The sequence below is a fragment of the Squalius cephalus genome (genome assembly GCF_949319135.1).
Source record: "Squalius cephalus genome assembly, chromosome: 10".
Classification (NCBI taxonomy): Eukaryota; Metazoa; Chordata; class Actinopteri; order Cypriniformes; family Leuciscidae; genus Squalius; species Squalius cephalus.
Window position 1 is genome coordinate 23,530,384 of NC_137131.1, and position 26,933 is coordinate 23,557,316.

Sequence of the window (26,933 nt, forward strand, 5' to 3'; positions counted from 1 at the left end):
CTAGAGGCAAAGTTGTTCAGCATGAGCAGGTCTATCAAATGATATGCATTTTGTGATGATAAGTGTAACACCACGTGATTACAGAGCCATAAAACTCGTTAGCGCCAACTAGTGGCCGATTTCTTTCAAAATTCTTACAGACCTCTAGGGCCATGAGTTGAACATGCCCACCGAGTTTCGTTCCGATCGGCCTCCGTTAACCTTGTCTAATAGGTGCTCAACTTCATTGGCCAATGGCGGCCATGTTTTTTGAGATACACCAATGTCCTCATAGACATACATGGCACCTTGGACCAAGACACTGCATACCAATTTTCAAGTCAATCGGACTAACGGTCAGGTGGTTATAGCCTGTTTTATGTTTTTTTCATGTTATAGCGCCACCATGTGGCCAATCGCCGCGATTTTTTTACCGTGACCTCAGATTGACCTCTTACACATGTGTACCAAGATTGGTGAAAAAACCTCATTTACTTTTTAAGTTATAGCCATTTTAGTAAAATAGGCTCCGCCCACAACGTTTATTTTGCGTACCCTAGCGACCATGAATCGAAATTTCAACTTTTTTTCGATAATTATTGATCTTCAGACTCCAGAGAACATTTCTGCACTGGTTTGGTTCCGATCGGACGAAAAACCACGGACTAGTTCGCAAAAGTAGATTTTTGACAAAATTCAAAATGGCGGAAAATCTATCATGACGGAAATGAAATCGGAGATATACGTTTTGTTCGTCAGGCGTCCAGCTTTCCAATGATATAAGACACTTGAGTCTACGACATACGGTCTAGGAGTTATGAGCAGTTTCGCGCTTTTGGTTGCTATAGCGCCACCTATGGGCCAATCGGGGTCATAATCTCTGAACCTCTCCTCGATTTTTGTACTACCATCTGGCAAAGTTTCAATGCTCTAGCCCTTACGGTTTGGGCTGCACAATGCGTTTTACGGCAGAAGAATAATAATAATAATTAAAGCTGCAAGCAGCATTTATCGGGGTTCAAGCAGTTAAAGCCTTTTAAGCATTTAAGCACAAAAGCATCAAAAGTTAAGATTTATTTAGCAAGCATGTAACCACGGACATAATAGATGGAAAAGACCATTTACAGCCAATACAGGCAGTTTACCATGGGATATATATGGTTTTAAAGCTTTTTAACAGTTATAGCGCCACCTATGGTCCGATCTCCATAGAATTGTTTACTGTGACCTCAAATTGAACCCATACACATGTGTACTGAGTTTGGTGAAGATATCTCATTTACTTCTTGAGTTATAGCCATTTTAGTAAAATAGGCTCCTCCCACAACAATTTAGCACATTCTAGTATTATTTACTATGATTCTAGCATGATTTGCCATATTCTAGCATAATTTACCATGATATACTACATTCTAGTATGATTTACCATTGTTTACTGTGATTCTAGCATGGATTACCATAGTTTATCATGATTTATCATAGTTTACCATGATTTACCCTGTTCTAGCATAGTTTACCATGATTTACCATGTTCTAGCATGATTTACCATGATATACCACATTCTAACATGATTTACCATAGTTTATTATGATTTATCATGGCTTACCATGATTTACCCTGTTCTAGCATAGTTTACCATGATTTACCATGTTCTAGCATGATGTACCATGATATACTATGTTCTAGAATGATGTACCAGGATTGTAGTATGATTTACCTTGATACACCACATTCTAGTATCATTTATTGATTTACCATGTTTTTAGTGTGATTTAACCATGATTTACCACATTGCTAGCAATTATGTGAAGTATCAGTAAAAATGAAGTGATAAACTCTGACAAAATATGATTGTGCTACAATAGTAATTGTTATATAAGTGATTTTTTAGTGTTTTATTGTTATATAAGTGATTTTTAGTGTCTAATGAATGCAAAAGCATATGTGGGTAGACATTAATAAGTAGAATGGCCAGCAGAGGGCAGTAGAAGACCACATATTGGCTCACTTTCACTTTAAACTTCTTGATTTTCACCATTTTTCTGCACTAAAGCAAACCAGTTTTTCCATTTTAAATCCATAATGCATGTTAACACACACACACACACACACACACACACACACACAAGACAAATGTTGTTTTTTCAATGCTATTGGGATATGTCATTATGAAAATATATTTGAATGGTCTATAAACATTTCACAAAGTCTTTGTAAGCTATTAATCAGATCATTCAGAATTTATTCAGAAACCTAAGACTACACACACACATTATATTGTAGATACAGACATTTGAAATATATGATGTGATCAAACTGTCAATACTAATAATTTAACAGATGGATTTTTGACTAAATGTAATTGTAAATGTTAAAATAGTGATTTTATAAAGTCTAAATATAAATTATAGAACAATATGACAACATGACTATTTTAAACAGCAGGGGGCAGTAAAATACCACTTCTTGGCTTAATATGTCATTATATTCATATCATTTTCACCTTTTTAACTGTTATAGAGGCAAATTTTGTCAGATCTGTCTGAAAATTTTCATGCATGTTCAGAGTGATATTTCACATGTTCTGACTTGTTTTTAAGAAGGTTTGAACATTCATTAAAGAGATATAGGCTTTCGGGGACACTTGGTAAAGGCCACATTTTGAAGTGAACCTATTATAGCTATCCAAATGAAGTAGTTCAACTTTTTCTGACAATTATTGTTCTAGTGAGTCCAGAGAATTGTATTGCACTAGTTTTTAACATTATGATATGAAAATTATATATTCAGAGATGGAAAAGACCATTTACAGTCAATACAGGCAGTTTACCATAGGAAATATATGGTTTTAAAGATTTTTAACAGTTATAGCGCCACCTATCGTCCGATCTCCATGAAATTTTGCATGCTTGTTAATGATGTTATGTCACATAAGTTCACCAATTTTTGTGAAGTTCTGGGTTTTTATTTAGGATTTATAGGCTTTTTAATGTATTTTTCCATGCCCATTTTATAAATGATCCTATTACAGCCATCCAAATGCAAAAGTTCAACTTTTTTTTGATAATTATTGATCTAGAGAGTCCAGAGAATTGTCCTAGACTGGTCTGGTTCCGATCGGGCAAAAAACCTAGGACTAGTTCGCAAAAGTAGGTTTTAGACATATTCATGAATATTTAATGAACGGTTTGATTGACAGAAATGGTTCTTGAGGCAAAGTTGTTCAGCATGAGCAGATATATCAAATGATATGCTTTTTGTGACGATAAGTGTAACACCACGTGATTACAGAGCCAAAAAACTCGTTAGCGCCAACTAGTGGCCGATTTCTTTCAAAATTCTTACAGACCTCTAGGGCCATGAGTCGAACATGCCCATCAAGTTTCGTTCCGATCGGCCTCCGTTAACCTTGTCTAATAGGTGCTCAACTTCATTGGCCAATGGCGGCCATGTTTTTTGAGATACGCCAATGTCCTCATAGACATACATGGCACCTTGGACCAAGACACTGCATACCAATTTTCAAGTCAATCGGACTAACGGTCAGGTGGTTATAGCCCTTTTCATGTTTTTTTCATGTTATAGCGCCACCTAGTGGTCAATCGTCGCGATTTTTTTACTGTGACCCCAGAATGAACCCATACACATGTGTACCGAGTTTGGTGAAGCTATCTTATTTACTTTTTAAGTTATAGCCATTTTAGTAAAATAGGCTCCTCCCACAACGATTATTTTGCGCCCCCTAGCGTCCATGAATCGAAATTTCAACATTTTTTCGATAATTATTGATCTTCAGACTCCAGAGAACATTTCTGCACTGGTTTGGCTCCGATCGGGCAAAAAACCAGGGACTAGTTCGCAAAAGTAGATTTTCGACAAAATTCAAAATGGCGGAAAATCTATCATGACGGAAATGAAATCGGAGATAAACGTTTTGTTCGTCAGGCGTCCAGCTTTCCAATGATATAAGACACTTGAGTCTGCGACATACGGTCTAGGAGTTATGAGCAGTTTCGCGCTTTTGGTTGCTATAGCGCCACCTATGGGCCAATCGGGGTCATAATTTGATAACCTCTCCTCGATTTTTGTACTACCATCTGGCAAAGTTTCAATGCTCTAGCCCTTACGGTTTGGGCTGCACGATGCGTTTTACGGCGGAATAATAATAATAATAATTAAAGCTGCAAGCAGCATTTATCGGGGTTCAAGCAGTTAAGGCGTTTAAGGTTTTTAAGCACAAAAGCATCAAAAGTTATTAAGATTTATTTAGCAAGCATGTAACCACTGACATAATAGATTGGAAAAGACCATTTACAGCCAATACAGGCAATTTACCATGGGATATATATGGTTTTAAAGCTTTTTAACAGTTATAGCGCCACCTATGGTCCGATCTCCATAAAATTGTTTACTGTGACCTCAAATTGAACCCATACACATGTGTACTGAGTTTGGTGAAGATATCTCATTTACTTCTTGAGTTATAGCCATTTGAGTAAAATAGGCTCCTCCCACAACGATTTGCCACATTCTAGAATTATTTAATATGATTCTAGCATGATTTACTATCATATACCATGTTCCAGAATGATTTATTAGGATTCTAGCATGATTTACCTTGATACACCTCATTTCAGTATTATTTACTATGATTTACAATGTTTCTAGCATGATTAACCACATTACTAGCAATTATGTCAAGTGTCAGTGCAAATGAGGTGATGAACACTGACAAAATATTATTGTGTTATAATAGTTAGTTATATACGTGATTTTTAGTGTGTGTCCAAGTATGAATGCAAAAGCACATGTAAAATATTTCATTATTAAGTAGAATGGCCAGCAGAGGGCACTAGAAGACCACTTATTGGCTCACTTTCACTTTAAACCAGTTTTCTGCACTAAAGCAAACCAGTTTTTCCATGTTAACTCAATGCATGCTTACACACACACACACACACACACACACACACACACACACACACACACACACACACACACACACACACACCATCATTTATCATGATTTACCATGGCTGATACCAATACCAATATGAGAAAATGACTATTTTAAACAGCAGGGGGCAGTAAAATACCACTTCTTGGCTTAATATGCCATTATATTCATATCATTTTCACCTTTTTAACTGTTATAGAGGCAAATTTTGTCCGATCTGTCTGAAAATTTTCATGCTTGTTCAGGGTGATATTTCACATGTTCTGACTTGTTTTTAAGAAGGTCTGAGCATTGATTAAAGAGATATAGGCTTTCGGGGACACTTGGTAAAGGCCAGATTTTGAAGTGAACCTATTATAGCTATCCAAATGAAGTAGTTCAACTTTTTCTGACAATTATTGATCTAGTGAGTCCAGAGAATTGTATTGCACTAGTTTTGAACATTATGATATGAAAATTATATGATCAGAGATGGAAAAGACCATTTACAGCCAATACAGGCAGTTTACCATAGGAAATATATGATTTTAAAGCTTTTTAACAGTTATAGCGCCACCTATCGTCCGATCTCCATAGAATTTTTCATGCTTGTTAATGATGTTATGTCACATATGCTGACCAATTTTTGTGAAGTTCTGAGTTTTTATTTAGGATTTATAGGCTTTTTAATGTATTTTGACACGCCCATTTTATAAATTACCCTATTACAGCCATCCAAATGCAAAAGTTCAACTTTTTTTTGATAATTATTGATCTAGAGAGTCCAGAGAATTGTCCTAGACTGGTCTGGTTCCGATCGGGCAAAAAACCTAGGACTAGTTCGCAAAAGTAGGTTTTTAACATATTAATGAATAATTAATGAACAGTTTGATTGACAGCAATGGTTCTTGAGGCAAAGTTGTTCAGGATGAGGAGATCTATCAAATGATATGCATATTGTGTGGATATTTGTAACACTACGTGATTACAGAGCCGTAAAACTCGTTAGCGCCAACTAGTGGCCGATTTCTTTCAAAATTCTTACAGACCTCTAGGGCCATGAGTCGAACATGCCCACCGAGTTTCGTTCCGATCGGCTTCCGTTAACCTTGTCTAATAGGTGCTCAAACTTCATTGGCCGATGGCGGCCATGTTTTTTGAGATACACCAATGTCCTCATAGACATACATGACACCTTGGACCAAGACACTGCATACCAATTTTCAAGTCAATTGGACTAATGGTCAGGTGGTTATTGCCAGTTTTATGTTTTTTTCATGTTATAGCGCCACCATGTGGCCAATCGCCGCAATTTTTTTACTCTGACCTCAGATTGACCTCATAAATAATTGTACCGAGTTTGGTGAAGATACCTCATTTACTTCTGGAGTTATGGCCGTTTTAGTGAAATAGGCTCCTCCCACAACATACAATTTGGCGCCCCTTAGCGACCGTGAATCGAAATTTCAACTTTTTTTCGATAATTATTGATATTCAGACTCCAGAGAACATTTCTGCACTGGTTTGGTTCCGATCGGTAGAAAAACCTAGGACTAGTTCGCAAAAGTAGGTTTTTGACAAAATTCAAAATGGCGGAAAAATTTGCATACCGGAAATAAAATCGGAGATATACGTTTTGTTTGCCATGAGGTCTTGATTACATTGATATAAGACACTTGAGTCTACAACATACAGTCTAGGAGTTAAGAGCAGTTTCGCGCTTTTGGTCGCTGTAGCGCCACCTATGGGCCGATTTGGCTAAGTCCGTGTATCTGAGTAGCGAGCAATACTACTACCATTTGACCAAGTATCACATCTCTAGGCCTTACGGTTTTGGCTGCACGATGCGTTTTAGGGAAGAATAATAATAATAATTAAAGCTGCAAGCAGCATTTATCGGGGTTCAAGCAGTTAAGGCCTTTAAGGCATTTAAGCACAAAAGCATCAAAAGTTATTAAGATTTATTTAGCAAGCATGTAACCACTGACATAATAGATTGGAAAAGACCATTTACAGCCAATACAGGCAATTTACCATGGGATATATATGGTTTTAAAGCTTTTTAACAGTTATAGCGCCACCTATGGTCTGATCTCCATAAAATTGTTTATTGTGACCTCAAATTGAACCCATACACATGTGTACTGAGTTTGGTGAAGATATCTCATTTACTTCTTGAGTTATAGCCATTTTAGTAAAATAGGCTCCTCCCACAACAATTTAGCATATTCTAGTATTATTTACTATGATTCTAGCATGATTTGCCATATTCTAGCATAATTTACCATGATATACTACATTCTAGTATGATTTACCATTGTTTACTGTGATTCAAGCATGGATTACCATAGTTTATCATGATTTATCATAGTTTACCATGATTTATCATAGTTTACCATGATTTACCCTGTTCTAGCATAGTTTACCATGATTTACCATGTTCTAGCATGATTTACCATGATATACCACATTCTAACATGATTTACCATAGTTTATTATGATTTATCATGGCTTACCATGATTTACCCTGTTCTAGCATAGTTTACCATGATTTACCATGTTCTAGCATGATGTACCATGATATACCATGTTCTAGAATGATGTACCAGTTCTAGAATGATGTACCAGGATTGTAGTATGATTTACCTTGATACACCACATTCTAGTATTATTTATTATGATTTACCATGTTTTTAGTGTGATTTACCATGATTTACCACATTGCTAGCAATTATGTGAAGTATCAGTAAAAATGAAGTGATAAACTCTGACAAAATATGATTGTGCTACAATAGTAATTGTTATATAAGTGATTTTTTAGTGTTTTATTGTTATATAAGTGATTTTTAGTGTCTAATGAATGCAAAAGCATATGTGAGTAGACTTCATTAATAAGTAGAATGGCCAGCAGAGGGCAGTAGAAGACCACTTATTGGCTCACTTTCACTTTAAACTTCTTGATTTTCACCATTTTTCTGCACTAAAGCAAACCAGTTTTTTCCATTTTAACTCCATAATGCATGTTTACACACACACACACACACACACACACACACACACACACACACACACACACACACACACACACACACACACACACACACACACACAAACACACACACACACACACACACACACACACACACACACACACACACACAAAGACAAATGTTGTTGTTGTTTTTTCAATGCTATTGGGATATGTCATTATGAAAATATATTTGAATGGTCTATAAACATTTCACAAAGTCTTTGTAAGCTATTAATCAGATCATTCAGAATTTATTCAGAAACCTAAGACTACACACACACATTCTGTTGTAGATACAGACATTTGAAGTATATGATGTGATCAAACTGTTTACTGCAAATCTCCTTCAGGATTCACTTTCCTCAATGTGACAATTGTTAGTAGTAATACTTCAATAGATGAATTTGACTACATGTGATTGTAAATGTTAAAAGAGTTATTCAATAACGTCTAAATATGAATTCTACAACAATATGACAAAATGACTATTTTAAACAGCAGGGGGCAGTAGAATACCACTTATTGGCTTAATATGCCATTATATTCATATCATTTTCACCTTTTTAACTGTTATAGAGGCAAATTTTGACTGATCTGTCTGAAAAGGTTCATTTTTGTTTAGAGTGATATTTCACATGTTATGACTTGTTTTGAAGAAGCTCTGAGCATTCATTGAAGAGATATAGGCTTTCGGGGAGACTTGGTCAAGGCCACATTTTGAAGTGACCCTATTATAGCCATACAAATGAAGTAGTTCAACTTTTTCTGATAATTACTGATCTAGAGAGTCCAGAGAATTGTACTGCACTAGTTTTGAACATTATTATATGAAAATTATATGATTATAGATGGAAAAGACCATTTACAGCCAATACAGGCAATTTACCATAGGAAATATATGGTTTTAAAGTTTTTTAACAGTTATAGCGCCACCTATGGTCCGATCTCCATAACATTTCGCATGGTTATTAATGATGTTAGGTCACATACGCTCATCCAATTTTTGTGAAGTTCTGAGTTTTTTTATATATGATTTATAGGCTCTTTATTGTATTTTGCCACACCCATTTTATAAATGACCCTATTACAGCCACCCAAATGCAAAATTTCAACTTTTTTTCGATAATTATTGATCTAGAGAGTCCAGAGAATTGCCCTAGACTGGTCTGGTTCCGATCGGGCAAAAAACCTAGGACTAGTTCGCAAAAGTAGGTTTTTAACATATTCGCGAATAATTAATGAATGGTTTGATTGACATTAGTGGTTCTTGAGGCAAAGTTGTTGAGCATGAGCAGATCTATCTAATGATATGCATTTTGTGACAATAAGTGTAACACCACGTGATTAAAGAGCCTTAAAACTCGTTTGCGCCAACTAGTGGCCGATTTCTTTCAAAATTCTTACAGACCTCTAGGGGCTTGAGCCGAACATGCCCACCGAGTTTCGTTCCGATCGGACTTCGTTAATAGGTGCTCAAACCTCATTTGCCAATGGCGGCCATGTTTTTCGAGATACGCCAATATCCTTTTAGACATACATGGCCCCTTGGGCCAAGACACTGCATACCAAATTTCAAGTCATTCGGAAAAACGGTCAGGTGTCTATACGTTTTTTTTATTTTATAGCGCCACCATGAGGCCAATCGACGCAATTTTTTTACTGTGACCTCAAATTGACCTCCTACATATGTTTACCAAGTTTGGTGAAGATATCTCATTTCGTTCACGAGTTATAACAATTTTAGTAAAACTGACTCCGCCTCCTTCGAACATTTTGGCACCCCGTAGCGACCATGAATCGAAATTTCAACTTTTTTTCGATAATTATTTATATTCAGACTCCAGAGAACATTTCTGCACTGGTTTGGTTCCGATCGGACAAAAAACCACAGACTAGTTCGCAAAAGTAGGTTTTTGACAAAATTCAAAATGGCGGAAAAATTTGCCAACCGGAAATGAAATCGGAGATATACGTTTTGTCCGCCTTGATCCAAGGATTATAGTGATATAAGACACTTAAGTCTACGACAAACCGTCTAGGAGTTATTAGCGATTTTATACTTTTGCTTACTATAGCGCCACCTATTGGCCAATCGGGGTCATAATTTGATAACCTCTCCTCGATTTTTGTACTACCTTCTGGCAAAGTCTCAAGTCTCCAGCACTTACGGTTTGGGCTGCACGATGCGTTTTACGGCAGAATAATAATAATAAAAATCAGGACAATTACAATAGGGTTTCAGCACTTCGTGCTTGAACCCCTAATAAAAATCAGGGCAATTACAATAGGGTTTCAGCACTTCGTGCTTGAACCCCTAAAAATCAGCACAATTACAATAGGGTTTCAGCATTTCATGCTTGAACCCCTAATAAGAAGAGACGTTTTGGACAGTTATAGCGCCACCTATTGTCCGATCTTCACGAAACTTGGCATGCTTCTTCACCATGTTCTGACACATCTGCTCATCGATTTTTGTGAAGTTTGGGGTTTTCCCTTAGGTTGTATAGGCTTTTGAGTGTTTTTTTGTCCCACCCCTTTCCTGAATGACCCTGTTACAGCCAGGCCAATGCAAAAGTTCAACTTTTTTTCGATAATTATTGATCTAGAGACTCCAGAGAACTGTGCTAGACTGGTCTGGTTCCGATTGGGCCAAAAACCTAGGACTAGTTTGCAAAAGTAGGTTTTTCACTAAATTGCCCATAGAAATTTTTTTTGCTCGGATCGGGATTTGGAGATAGCCATTTTGTCCGTCTGGATCCAGGGATCACAGTGATGCTAAAATTGAGACTCTAGGACAAACTGTCTAGGAGTTATGAGCAATTTAGTAAATGTGGTCATTGTAGCGCCACCTATGGGCCAATCTGGGTCATACTTTGATAGGTTCTCCCCAAATTGAGGACTACCATTTGGCCAAGTTTCAAGGTTCCAGCTCTTACGGTTTGGGCTGCACGATGCGTTTTAGGGCGGAATAATAATAATAATAATAATAATAATAAAAATCAGCACAATTACAATAGGGTTTCAGCATTTCATGCTTGAACCCCTAATAATTAAAGCTGCAAGCAGCATTTATCGGGGTTCAAGCATTTAAGGCCTTTAAGGCATTTAAGCATTCAAGACATTAAGATTTATTTAGAAAGCTTTTAACCACTGAAATAATAGATTGAAAAGTCCATTTACAGCCAATACAGGCAATTTACCATTGCTTTTTAACAGTTATAGCGCCAACTATCATCCGATCTACATACAATTTTGCATGCTTATTTAGAATGTTATGGCACATATGCTCACCAATTTTCGTGATGTTCTGAGTTTTTGTTTAGGATTTATAGGCTTTTGTTTGCATTTTGCCACGCCCATTTTCTTTATGACCCAATTATACCCATGCGAAAAATGCAAAAGTTCAACTTTTTTTGATAATTATTGATCTAAAGAGTCCAGAGAATTGTCCTAGACTCGTTTGGTTCCGATCGGGCAAAAAACCAGGGACTAGTTCGCAAAAGTAGGTTTTTAACATATTCGTGAATAATTAATAAACTGTTTGATTGACAGCAATGGTTCTAGAGGCAAAGTTGTTCAGCATGAGCAGGTCTATCAAATGATATGCATTTTGTGATGATAAGTGTAACACCACGTGATTACAGAGCCATAAAACTCGTTAGCGCCAACTAGTGGCCGATTTCTTTCAAAATTCTTACAGACCTCTAGGGCCATGAGTCGAACATGCCCACCGAGTTTTGTTCCGATCGGCCTCCGTTAACCTTGTCTAATAGGTGCTCAAACTTCATTGGCCGATGGCGGCCATGTTTTTTGAGATACACCAATGTCCTCATAGATATACATGACAGCTTGGACCAAGACACTGCATACCAATTTTCAAGTCAATCGGACTAACGGTCAGGTGGTTACAGCCTGATTTATGTTTTTTTCATGTTATAGCGCCACCATGTGGCCAATCGCCGCAATCTTTTTACTATGACCTCAGATTGACCTCTTACACAGGTGTACCGAGTTTGGTGAATATACCTCATTTACTTCTGGAGTTATAGCCATTTTAGTAAAATAGGCTCCGCCTTCTTCAAACATTTTGGCGCCCCTTAGCGACCGTCAATCGAAATTTCAACTTTTTTTCGATAATTATTGATATTCTGACTCCAGAGAACATTTCTGCACTGGTTTGGTTCCGATCGGACACAAAACCAGGGACTAGTTCGCAAAAGTAGGTTTTGGACATAATTCAAAATGGCGGAAAATTTGCATACCGGAAATGAAATCCTTGAGGCCGTTTTTGTTCGGCTTGACCCAAGGATTCCAATGATATAAGACACTTGAGTCTGTGACAAACGGTTAATGAGATTTAAGCAAAAATATGATTTTTTTTTGTTTTTTGCACTGTAGAGCCACCTATGGGCCAATCGGGGTCATATTTTGATAACCTCTCCTCGATTTTTGTACTACCATCTGGCAAAGTTTCAAGTCTCTAGCACTTACGGTTTGGGCTGCACGATGCGTTTTACGGCAGAAGAAAAATAATAATAATAAAAATCAGTACAATTACAATAGGGTTTCAGCACTTCGTGCTTGAACCCCTAATAATAAAAATCAGCACAATTACAATAGGGTTTCAGCACTTCGTGCTTGAACCCCTAATTAAAGCTGCAAGCAGCATTTATCGGGGTTCAAGCAGTTAAGGCCTTTAAGGCATTTAAGCACAAAAGCATCAAAAGTTATTAAGATTTATTTAGCAAGCATGTAACCACTGACATAATAGATGGAAAAGACCATTTACAGCCAATACAGGCAATTTGCCATGGGATATATATGGTTTTAAAGCTTTTTAACAGTTATAGCGCCACCTATGGTCCGATCTCCATAAAATTGTTTACTGTGACCTCAAATTGAACCCATACACATGTGTACTGAGTTTGGTGAAGATATCTCATTTACTTCTTGAGTTATAGCCATTTGAGTAAAATAGGCTCCTCCCACGACGATTTGCCACATTCTAGAATTATTTAATGATTCTAGCATGATTTACTATCATATACCATGTTCCAGAATGATTTATTAGGATTCTAGCATGATTTACCTTGATACACCTCATTTCAGTATTATTTACTATGATTTACAATGTTTCTAGCATGATTAACCACATTACTAGCAATTATGTGAAGTGTCAGTGCAAATGAGGTGATGAACACTGACAAAATATTATTGTGTTATAATAGTTAGTTATATACGTGATTTTTAGTGTGTGTCCAAGTATGAATGCAAAAGCACATGTAAAATATTTCATTATTAAGTAGAATGGCCAGCAGAGGGCACTAGAAGACCACTTATTGGCTCACTTTCACTTTAAACCAGTTTTCTGCACTAAAGCAAACCAGTTTTTCCATGTTAACTCAATGCATGCTTACACACACACACACACACACACACACACACACACACACACACACACACACACACACACACACACACATACACACACAGCATAGTTAACCATGATTTACCATGATATACCACGTTCTAGTATTATTTACCAGGAGATAAACGACAATCTAGTATTATTTACTTTGATTTACCATGTTTCTAGCCTGATTAATCACATTACTAGCAATTATTTGAAGTGTCAGTGCAAATAAAGTGATTAACACTGACAAAATATGATTGTGTTATAATAGTTATTGCTATATAAGTGATTTTTTTAGTGTGTATTCAAGTATGAATGCAAGCACATGTTGAAATATTTCATTAATAAGTAGAATGGCCAGCAGAGGGCAGTAGAAGACCACTTATTGGCTCACTTTCACTTTAAACCAGTTTTCTGCACTAAAGCAAACCAGTTTATCCATGTTAACTCAATGCATGCTTACACACACACACACACACACACACACACACACACACACACACACACACACACACACACACACACACACACACACACACACACACACACACACACACACACACACACACACACAGCATAGTTAACCATGATTTACCATGATTTACCACATTACTAGCAATTATTTGAAGTGTCAGTGCAAATAAAGTGATTAACACTGACAAAATATGATTGTGTTATAATAGTTATTGCTATATAAGTGATTTTTAGTGTGTATTCAAGTATAAATGCAAGCACATGTGGAAAAATTTAATTAATAAGTAGAATGGCCAGCAGAGGGCAGTAGAAGACCACTTATTGGCTCACTTTCACTTTAAACCTCATGATTTTGACCAGTTTTCTGCACTAAAGCAAACCAGTGTTTCCATGTTAACTCAATAATGCATACTTGCTACATATGCTACACACAATAATGCTACACACACACACACACACACACACAAATGTTTCAGTGATATTGGTGTCACATTCACCTTCATCACATTCACCTTCTGTCTTCATCACATTCACCATCTGTCGTCATCACCTGCTCCTCATCACCCTCATCATCATCACCTGCTCCTCATCATCATAACCGTCACCTGTTGTCCTTGTCTTGATCTGTGTATTTAAGTTCCCCTCTCACCCATTATCATTGTCGGTTATTGTTTGTGCACTAGCACTCTGTTATGTTTGTTTTCATGTTGGAAAATAAAACCTTTGTTATATTTGTACCACACACACACACACACACACACACACACACACAAATGTTTCAGTGATATTGGTGTCACATTCACCTTCATCACATTCACCTTCTGTCTTCATCACATTCACCATCTGTCATCATCACCTGCACCTGCTCCTCATCACCCTCCTCATCATCACCTGCTCCTCATCATCATAACCGTCACCTGTTGTCCTTGTCTTGATCTGTGTATTTAAGTTCCCCTCTCATCCATTATCATTGTCGGTTATTGTTTGTGCACTAGCACTCTGTTATGTTTGTTTTCATGTTGGAAAATAAAACCTTTGTTATATTTGTACCACACACACACACACACACACACCATCATTTATCATGATTTACCATGGCTGATACCAATACCAATATGAGAAAATGACTATTTTAAACAGCAGGGGGCAGTAAAATACCACTTATTGGCTTAACATGCCATTAATTCATATAATTTTCACCTTTTTAACTGTTATAGAGGCAAATTTTGTCAGATCTGTCTGAAAATTTTCATGCATGTTCAGAGTGATATTTCACATGTTCTGACTTGTTTTTAAGAAGGTTTGAACATTCATTAAAGAGATATAGGCTTTCGGGGACACTTGGTAAAGGCCACATTTTGAAGTGAACCTATTATAGCTATCCAAATGAAGTAGTTCAACTTTTTCTGACAATTATTGTTCTAGTGAGTCCAGAGAATTGTATTGCACTAGTTTTTAACATTATGATATGAAAATTATATATTCAGAGATGGAAAAGACCATTTACAGTCAATACAGGCAGTTTACCATAGGAAATATATGGTTTTAAAGATTTTTAACAGTTATAGCGCCACCTATCGTCCGATCTCCATGAAATTTTGCATGCTTGTTAATGATGTTATGTCACATAAGTTCACCAATTTTTGTGAAGTTCTGGGTTTTTATTTAGGATTTATAGGCTTTTTAATGTATTTTTCCATGCCCATTTTATAAATGATCCTATTACAGCCATCCAAATGCAAAAGTTCAACTTTTTTTTGATAATTATTGATCTAGAGAGTCCAGAGAATTGTCCTAGACTGGTCTGGTTCCGATCGGGCAAAAAACCTAGGACTAGTTCGCAAAAGTAGGTTTTAGACATATTCATGAATATTTAATGAACGGTTTGATTGACAGAAATGGTTCTTGAGGCAAAGTTGTTCAGCATGAGCAGATATATCAAATGATATGCATATTGTGACGATAAGTGTAACACCACGTGATTACAGAGCCAAAAAACTCGTTAGCGCCAACTAGTGGCCGATTTCTTTCAAAATTCTTACAGACCTCTAGGGCCATGAGTCGAACATGCCCATCAAGTTTCGTTCCGATCGGCCTCCGTTAACCTTGTCTAATAGGTGCTCAACTTCATTGGCCAATGGCGGCCATGTTTTTTGAGATACGCCAATGTCCTCATAGACATACATGGCACCTTGGACCAAGACACTGCATACCAATTTTCAAGTCAATCGGACTAACGGTCAGGTGGTTATAGCCCTTTTCATGTTTTTTTCATGTTATAGCGCCACCTAGTGTTCAATCGTCGCGATTTTTTTACTGTGACCCCAGAATGAACCCATACACATGTGTACCGAGTTTGGTGAAGCTATCTTATTTACTTTTTAAGTTATAGCCATTTTAGTAAAATAGGCTCCTCCCACAACGATTATTTTGCGCCCCCTAGCGTCCATGAATCGAAATTTCAACATTTTTTCGATAATTATTGATCTTCAGACTCCAGAGAACATTTCTGCACTGGTTTGGCTCCGATCGGGCAAAAAACCAGGGACTAGTTCGCAAAAGTAGATTTTCGACAAAATTCAAAATGGCGGAAAATCTATCATGACGGAAATGAAATCGGAGATATACGTTTTGTTCGTCAGGCGTCCAGCTTTCCAATGATATAAGACACTTGAGTCTGCGACATACGGTCTAGGAGTTATGAGCAGTTTCGCGCTTTTGGTTGCTATAGCGCCACCTATGGGCCAATCGGGGTCATAATCTCTGAACCTCTCCTCGATTTTTGTACTACCATCTGGCAAAGTTTCAATGCTCTAGCCCTTACGGTTTGGGCTGCACGATGCGTTTTACGGCAGAAGAATAATAATAATAATTAAAGCTGCAAGCAGCATTTATCGGGGTTCAAGCAGTTAAGGCCTTTAAGGCATTTAAGCACAAAAGTATCAAAAGTTATTAAGATTTATTTAATAAGCATGTAACCACTGACATAATAGATGGAAAAGACCATTTACAGCCAATACAGGCAATTTACCATGTGATATATATGGTTTTAAAGCTTTTTAACAGTTATAGCGCCACCTATGGTCCGATCTCCATAGAATTGTTTACTGTGACCTCAAATTGAACCCATACACATGTGTACTGAGTTTGGTGAAGATATCTCATTTACTTCTTGAGTTATAGCCATTTTAGTAAAATAGGCTCCTCCCACAACAATTTAGCATATTCTAGTATTACTTACTATGATTCTAGCATGATTTGCCATATTCTAGCATAATTTACCATGATATACTACATTCTAGTATGATTTACCATTGTTTACTGTGATTCTAGCATGGATTACCATAGTTTATCATGATTTATCAGTTTACCATGATATACCACATTCTAACATGATTTACCATAGTTTTTTATGATTTATCATGGCTTACCATGATTTACCCTGTTCTAGCATAGTTTACCATGATTTACCATGTTAATTGTCAATAGTAATTGTTACAGTATATAAGTGATTTTTAGTGTCTTATTGTTATATAAGTGATTTTTAGTGTCTAATGAATGCAAAAGCATATGTGCGTAGACTTCATTAATAAGTAGAATGACCAGCAGAGGGCAGTAGAAGACCACATATTGGCTCACTTTTACTTAAGACTTCTTGATTTTCACCATTTTTCTGCACTAAAGCAAAACAGTTTTTCCATTTTAACTCCATAATGCATGTTTACACACACACACACACACACACACACACACACACACACACACACACACACAAAGACAAATGTTGTTATTTGTTCAATGCTATTGGGATATGTCATTATATAAAATATTATTTGAATGGTCTAAACATTTCACAAAGTCTTTGTAAGCTATTAATCAGATGATTCAGAATTTATTCAGAAACCTAAGACTACATACACACATTATGTTGTAGATACAGACGTTTGAAATATATGATGTGATCAAACTGTTATAATAATACTTTACAGTTTTTCTCGATTGCTTAAACACTATAACCAGGCTTTTGAACTAAAATTTCAAAACCATAACGCCATTTATCAAAAAGCACACCCATTTCACTAAACTATAAACACTATTCACTGTTTTGACACATGAGTCAGATTTGTTGAACTGTCACTGCAAAACTCTACACACAAATCCCTTCATTTCTCATTGCTTAGACCATGTTGTCATTTAGAAAGCACTAGCATTCAAAATTGTTCACTCAAGTCAGCACAGCTTCAGCTCAGTTAGCACACAATTACCCAGGTGGAAACACTAAGAGTCAAAATTGAACACACATCAATCAGAACCTTCAATAGATATATAAAAGGGCCCAAATCAGTTTATTGAGTTTTGGAACAATGGATCCAGAAAGACATGAAGGAAGAGGGATAATAATGAGGAGGAGGAAGGGCAAGGACAAGAAGACAAGCAGTCTCAGATGAAATTCAAGCCACTCTAGTTGCCCATGTCTTTATCAATGGTATGACTATGAGGGAGGCTGGGCTACGAGTAAGGCCAAATTTGAGTCGCTTTACCGTCGCCTCAAGAACCTTCAGGGAGGTGTGGTGGCAAACAAAATTCTATCACTGAATAAGAGACAAACATTTCCAATAGTCTTTGATGAGGTTTATTTTCTTGCAAGAAAAGGCCAGCAGTCATACAGTCAGACAGTGTGGCTGCAGAGTGTGACAGTGAAGGGAGGGCATCCTTTCTCCTTTATAGTCTTGACTCCCAGATTGTTATCTTTCTAGGCAAATGATGGTATTTCAACCATATGTGGAACATTCTTAGACGTGTCCATCATATTGTATCCTTGAGTGGAGGCCCTCCTGTTACGTCCCAACACTCTTTACCATTCTAATACAATTCGAATTCCATATTAGAATATGGTTTGTGTGTGCTCTTTTACTGTCATATGTTGGTCACACAAATCTTACTGTAAGTAAATATATAAAAAAAATTAGAGAGAGTAAAAAAAAAAAGAGTAAAAAAAAAAAAAAAGAGTAAAACAGGAAAAAAAAAATGTTTTTGTGTGTGTGTGTTTTCTGTGTATGAATAAAAATGTGCCAATGTATCCACTGGTTGTGTCTTTTGTGTTCATCATGTGAAAAGGTTTGTGATGGGGGAACCACAAGCAACATAACTTACCAGTTTTGGAAATGTTGTTTTGAATTTATTGCACCAGTGTCTTAGACTATGTTGTAGTGTGTGTGATTTTGAGGGCTTGTGTGTCCTGTTAGAGGGCAAAGTTTGGTTTTTCAGCAAGAGTGAATGGTTTTGATTTTAGAGCTTCATTTTGACCTGAAAATAGGATGTTTGGGGAATTGGGTGAGACGTTATGGATTTGTGTTTGTAGTTTTGAGAATACGAGGCATAGTTTCAAGAAATGTGTTTAAGCAATCGAGAAAAACTGTAACAGATGGATTTTGACTAAATGTAATTGTAAATGTTAAAATAGTGATTTTATAAAGTCTAAATATAAATTATAGAACAATATGACAAAATGACTATTTTAAACAGCAGGGGGCAGTAAAAAACCACTTATTGGCTTAATATGCCATTATATTCATATCATTTTCACCTTTTCAACTGTTATAGAGGCAAATTTTGTCCGATCTGTCTGAAAATTTTCATGCATGTTCAGAGTGATATTTTACATGTTCTGACTTGTTTTTAAGAAGGTCTGAGCATTGATTAAAGAGAAATAGGCTTTCGGGGACACTTGGTAAAGTCCACATTTTGAAGTGAACCTATTATAGCTATCCAAATGAAGTAGTTCAACTTTTTCTGACAATTATTGATCTAGTAAGTACAGAGAATTGTATTGCACTAGTTTTGAACATTATGATATGATAATTATATGATCAGAGATGGAAAAGACCATTTACAGCCAATACAGGCAGTTAACCATAGTAAATCTATGGTTTTAAAGCTTTTTAACTGTTATAGCGCCACCTTTGGTCCGATCTCCATAAAATTTTTCATGCTTGTTTGTGATGTTATGTCACATATACTCACCAATTTTTGTGAAGTTCAGAGTTTTCATTTAGGATTTATAGGCTTTTTAGTGTATTTTGCCACGCCCATTTTATAATTGACCCTATTACAGCCATCCAAATGCAAAAGTTCAACTTTTTTTTGATAATTATTGATCTAGAGAGTCCATAGAATTGTCCTAGACTGGTCTGGTTCCAATCGGGCGAAAAACCAGGGACTAGTTCGCAAAAGTAGGTTTTGAACATATTCATGAATATTTAATGAACTGTTTGATTGACAGCAACGGTTCTAGAGGCAAAGTTGTTCAGCATGAGCAGATCTATCAAATGATATGCATTTTGTGATAATATGTGTAACACCACGTGATTACAGAGCCATAAAACTCGTTAGCGCCAACTAGTGGCCGATTTCTTTCAAAATTCTTACAGACCTCTAGGGCCATGAGTCGAACATGCCCACCGAGTTTCGTTCTGATCGGCCTCCGTTAACCTTGTCTAATAGGTGCTCAACTTCATTGGCCAATGGCAGCCATGTTTTTTGAGATACACCAAAGTCCTCATAGACATACATGGCACCTTGGACCAAGACACTGCATACCAATTTTCTAGTCAATCGGACTAACGGTCAGGTGGTTATAGCCTGTTTTATGTTTTTTTCATGTTATAGCGCCACCATGTGGCCAATCGCCGCGATTTTTTTATCGTGACCTCAGATTGACCTCTTACATATGTGTACCAAGTTTGGTGAAAATACCTCATTAACTTCTGGAGTTATAACCATTTTAGTAAAATAGGCTCCTCCCACAACGTCCATTTTGGCGCCCCTTAGCGTCCGTAAATCGAAATTTCAACTTTTTTTCGATAATTATTAATCTTCAGACTCTAGAGAACATTTCTGCACTGGTTTGGTTCCGATCGGGCAAAAAACCACGGACTAGTTCGCAAAAGTAGGTTTTTGACAAAATTCAAAATGGCGGAAAATTTATCATGACGGAAATGAAATCGGAGATATACGTTTTGTTCGTCAGGCGTCCAGCTATCCAATGATATAAGACACTTGAGTCTACGACATACGGTCTAGGAGTTATGAGCAGTTTTGCGCTTTTGGTCGCTATAGCGCCACCTATGGGCCAATCGGGGTCATAATCTCTGAACCTCTCCTCGATTTTTGTACTACCATCTGGCAAAGTTTCAATGCTCTAGCCCCTACGGTTTGGGCTGCACGATGCGTTTTATGGCAGAAGAATAATAATAATAATTAAAGCTGCAAGCAGCATTTATCGGGGTTCAAGCAGTTAAGGCCTTTAAGGCATTTAAGCACAAAAGCATCAAAAGTTATTAAGATTTATTTAGCAAGCATGTAACCACTGACATAATAGATGGAAAAGACCATTTACAGCCAATACAGGCAATTTGCCATGGGATATATATGGTTTTAAAGCTTTTTAACAGTTATAGCGCCACCTATGGTCCGATCTCCATAAAATTGTTTACTGTGACCTCAAATTGAACCCATACACATGTGTACTGAGTTTGGTGAAGATATCTCATTTACTTCTTGAGTTATAGCCATTTGAGTAAAATAGGCTCCTCCCACAACGATTTGCCACATTCTAGAATTATTTAATATGATTCTAGCATGATTTACTATCATATACCATGTTCCAGAATGATTTATTAGGATTCTAGCATGATTTACCTTGATACACCTCATTTCAGTATTATTTACTATGATTTACAATGTTTCTAGCATGATTAACCACATTACTAGCAATTATGTGAAGTGTCAGTGCAAATGAGGTGATGAACACTGACAAAATATTATTGTGTTATAATAGTTAGTTATATACGTGATTTTTAGTGTGTGTCCAAGTATGAATGCAAAAGCACATGTAAAATATTTCATTATTAAGTAGAATGGCCAGCAGAGGGCACTAGAAGACCACTTATTGGCTCACTTTCACTTTAAACCAGTTTTCTGCACTAAAGCAAACCAGTTTTTCCATGTTAACTCAATGCATGCTTACACACACACACACACACACACACACACACACACACACAAACACACACACACACACACACACACACACACACACAAACACACACACACACACACACACACACACACACACACACACATACACACACAGCATAGTTAACCATGATTTACCATGATATACCACGTTCTAGTATTATTTACCAGGAGATAAACGACAATCTAGTATTATTTACTTTGATTTACCATGTTTCTAGCCTGATTTATCACATTACTAGCAATTATTTGAAGTGTCAGTGCAAATAAAGTGATTAACACTGTCAAAATATGATTGTGTTATAATAGTTATTGCTATATAAGTGATTTTTTTAGTGTGTATTCAAGTATGAATGCAAGCACATGTTGAAATATTTCATTAATAAGTAGAATGGCCAGCAGAGGGCAGTAGAAGACCACTTATTGGCTCACTTTCACTTTAAACCAGTTTTCTGCACTAAAGCAAACCAGTTTATCCATGTTAACTCAATGCATGCTTACACACACACACACACACACACACACACACACACACACACACACACACACACACACACACACACACAGCATAGTTAACCATGATTTACCATGATTTACCACATTACTAGCAATTATTTGAAGTGTCAGTGCAAATAAAGTGATTAACACTGACAAAATATGATTATGTTATAATAGTTATTGCTATATAAGTGATTTTTAGTGTGTATTCAAGTATAAATGCAAGCACATGTGGAAAAATTTAATTAATAAGTAGAATGGCCAACAGAGGGCAGTAGAAGACCACTTATTGGCTCACTTTCACTTTAAACCTCATGATTTTGACCAGTTTTCTGCACTAAAGCAAACCAGTGTTTCCATGTTAACTCAATAATGCATACTTGCTACATATGCTACACACAATAATGCTACACACACACACACACACACACACACACACACACACACACACACACACACAAATGTTTCAGTGATATTGGTGTCACATTCACCTTCATCACATTCACCTTCTGTCTTCATCACATTCACCATCTGTCGTCATCACCTGCACCTGCTCCTCATCACCCTCCTCATCATCACCTGCTCCTCATCATCATAACCGTCACCTGTTGTCCTTGTCTTGATCTGTGTATTTAAGTTCCCCTCTCATCCATTATCATTGTCGGTTATTGTTTGTGCACTAGCACTCTGTTATGTTTGTTTTCATGTTGGAAAATAAAACCTTTGTTATATTTGTACCACACACACACACACACACACACACACACACACACACCATAATTTATCATGATTTACCATGGCTGATACCAATACCAATATGAGAAAATGACTATTTTAAACAGCAGGGGGCAGTAAAATACCACTTATTGGCTTAACATGCCATTAATTCATATCATTTTCACCTTTTTAACTGTTATAGAGGCAAATTTTGTCCGATCTGTCTGAAAATTTTCATGCTTGTTCAGGGTGATATTTCACACGTTCTGACTTGTTTTTAAGAAGGTCTGAGCATTGATTAAAGAGATATAGGCTTTCGGGGACACTTGGTAAAGGCCAGATTTTGAAGTGAACCTATTATAGCTATCCAAATGAAGTAGTTCAACTTTTTCTGACAATTATTGATCTAGTGAGTCCAGAGAATTGTATTGCACTAGTTTTGAACATTATGATATGAAAATTATATGATCAGAGATGGAAAAGACCATTTACAGCCAATACAGGCAGTTTACCATAGGAAATATATGATTTTAAAGCTTTTTAACAGTTATAGCGCCACCTATCGTCCGATCTCCATAGAATTTTTCATGCTTGTTAATGATGTTATGTCACATATGCTGACCAATTTTTGTGAAGTTCTGAGTTTTTATTTAGGATTTATAGGCTTTTTAATGTATTTTGACACGCCCATTTTATAAATTACCCTATTACAGCCATCCAAATGCAAAAGTTCAACTTTTTTTTGATAATTATTGATCTAGAGAGTCCAGAGAATTGTCCTAGACTGGTCTGGTTCCGATCGGGCAAAAAACCTAGGACTAGTTCGCAAAAGTAGGTTTTTAACATATTAATGAATAATTAATGAACAGTTTGATTGACAGCAATGGTTCTTGAGGCAAAGTTGTTCAGGATGAGGAGATCTATCAAATGATATGCATATTGTGTGGATATTTGTAACACCACGTGATTACAGAGCCGTAAAACTCGTTAGCGCCAACTAGTGGCCGATTTCTTTCAAAATTCTTACAGACCTTTAGGGCCATGAGCCGAACATGCCCATTGAGTTTCGTTCCGATCGGCCTCCGTTAACCTTGTCTAATAGGTGCTCAAACTTCGTTGGCCAATGGCGGCCATGTTTTTTGAGATACGCCAATGTCCTCATACACATACATGGCACCTTGGACCAAGACACTGCATACCAATTTTCAAGTCAATCGGACTAACGGTCAGGTGGTTATAGCCTGTTTTATGTTTTTTTCATTTTATAGCGCCACCATGAGGCCAATCGTCGCGATTTTTTTACTGTGACCCCAGAGTAAGCTCATACACATGTGTACCAAGTTTGGTGAAGATAACTCATTTACATCGGGAGTTATAGCCATTTTAGTAAAATAGGCCCCTCCCACAACGTACGTTTTTGCGCCCCTTAGCGACCGTGAATCGAAATTTCCACTTTTTTTCGATAATTATTGATATTCAGTCTCCAGAGAACATTTCTGCACTAGTTTGGTTCCAATCGGGCAAAAAACCAGGGACTAGTTCGCAAAAGTAGATTTTTGACAAAATTCAAAATGGCGGAAAATCTATCATGGCGGAAATGAAATCGGAGATATACGTTTTGTTCGTCAGGCGTCCAGCTTTCCAATGATATAAGACACTTGAGTCTACGACATACGGTCTAGGAGTTATGAGCAGTTTCGCGCTTTTGGTTGTTATAGCGCCACCTATGGGCCAATCGGGGTCATAATCTCTGAACCTTTCCTCGATTTTTGTACTACCATCTGTCAAAGTTTCAAAGTTCCAGCTCTTACGGTTTGGGCTGCACGATGCGTTTTACGGCGGAATAATAATAATAATAATAATAAAAATCAGCACAATTACAATAGGGTTTCAGCACTTCGTGCTTGAACCCCTAATTAAAGCTGCAAGCAGCATTTATCGGGGTTCAAGCAGTTAAGGCATTTAAGCACAAAAGCATCAAAAGTTATTAAGATTTATTTAATAAGCATGTAACCACTGACATAATAGATGGAAAAGACCATTTACAGCCAATATAGGCAATTTACCATGTGATATATATGGTTTTAAAGCTTTTTAACAGTTACAGGGCCACCTATGGTCCGATCTCCATAGAATTGTTTACTGTGACCTCAAATTGAACCCATACACATGTGTACTGAGTTTGGTGAAGATATCTCATTTACTTCTTGAGTTATAGCCATTTTAGTAAAATAGGCTCCTCCCACAACAATTTAGCATATTCTAGTATTATTTACTATGATTCTAGCATGATTTGCCATATTCTAGCATAATTTACCATGATATACTACATTCTAGTATGATTTACCATTGTTTACTGTGATTCAAGCATGGATTACCATAGTTTATCATGATTTATCATAGTTTACCATGATTTATCATAGTTTACCATGATTTACCCTGTTCTAGCATAGTTTACCATGATTTACCATGTTCTAGCATGATTTACCATGATATACCACATTCTAACATGATTTACCATAGTTTATTATGATTTATCATGGCTTACCATGATTTACCCTGTTCTAGCATAGTTTACCATGATTTACCATGTTCTAGCATGATGTACCAGTTCTAGAATGATGTACCAGGATTGTAGTATGATTTACCTTGATACACCACATTCTAGTATTATTTATTATGATTTACCATGTTTTTAGTGTGATTTACCATGATTTACCACATTGCTAGCAATTATGTGAAGTATCAGTAAAAATGAAGTGATAAACTCTGACAAAATATGATTGTGCTACAATAGTAATTGTTATATAAGTGATTTTTTAGTGTTTTATTGTTATATAAGTGATTTTTAGTGTCTAATGAATGCAAAAGCATATGTGAGTAGACTTCATTAATAAGTAGAATGGCCAGCAGAGGGCAGTAGAAGACCACTTATTGGCTCACTTTCACTTTAAACTTCTTGATTTTCACCATTTTTCTGCACTAAAGCAAACCAGTTTTTCCATTTTAACTCCATAATGCATGTTTACACACACACACACACACACACACACACACACACACACACACACACACACACACACACACAACACACACACACACACACACACACACACACACACACACACACACACACACACACACACACACACACACACACACAAAGACAAATGTTGTTGTTGTTTTTTCAATGCTATTGGGATATGTCATTATGAAAATATATTTGAATGGTCTATAAACATTTCACAAAGTCTTTGTAAGCTATTAATCAGATCATTCAGAATTTATTCAGAAACCTAAGACTACACACACACATTCTGTTGTAGATACAGACATTTGAAGTATATGATGTGATCAAACTGTTTACTGCAAATCTCCTTCAGGATTCACATTCCTCAATGTGACAATTGTTAGTAGTAATACTTCAATAGATGAATTTGACTACATGTGATTGTAAATGTTAAAAGAGTTATTCTATAACGTCTAAATATGATTTCTGCAACAATATGACAAAATGACTATTTTAAACAGCAGGGGGCAGTAGAATACCACTTATTGGCTTAATATGCCATTATATTCATATCATTTTCACCTTTTTAACTGTTATAGAGGCAAATTTTGACTGATCTGTCTGAAAAGGTTCATTTTTGTTTAGAGTGATATTTCACATGTTATGACTTGTTTTGAAGAAGCTCTGAGCATTCATTGAAGAGATATAGGCTTTCGGGGAGACTTGGTCAAGGCCACATTTTGAAGTGACCCTATTATAGCCATACAAATGAAGTAGTTCAACTTTTTCTGATAATTACTGATCTAGAGAGTCCAGAGAATTGTACTGCACTAGTTT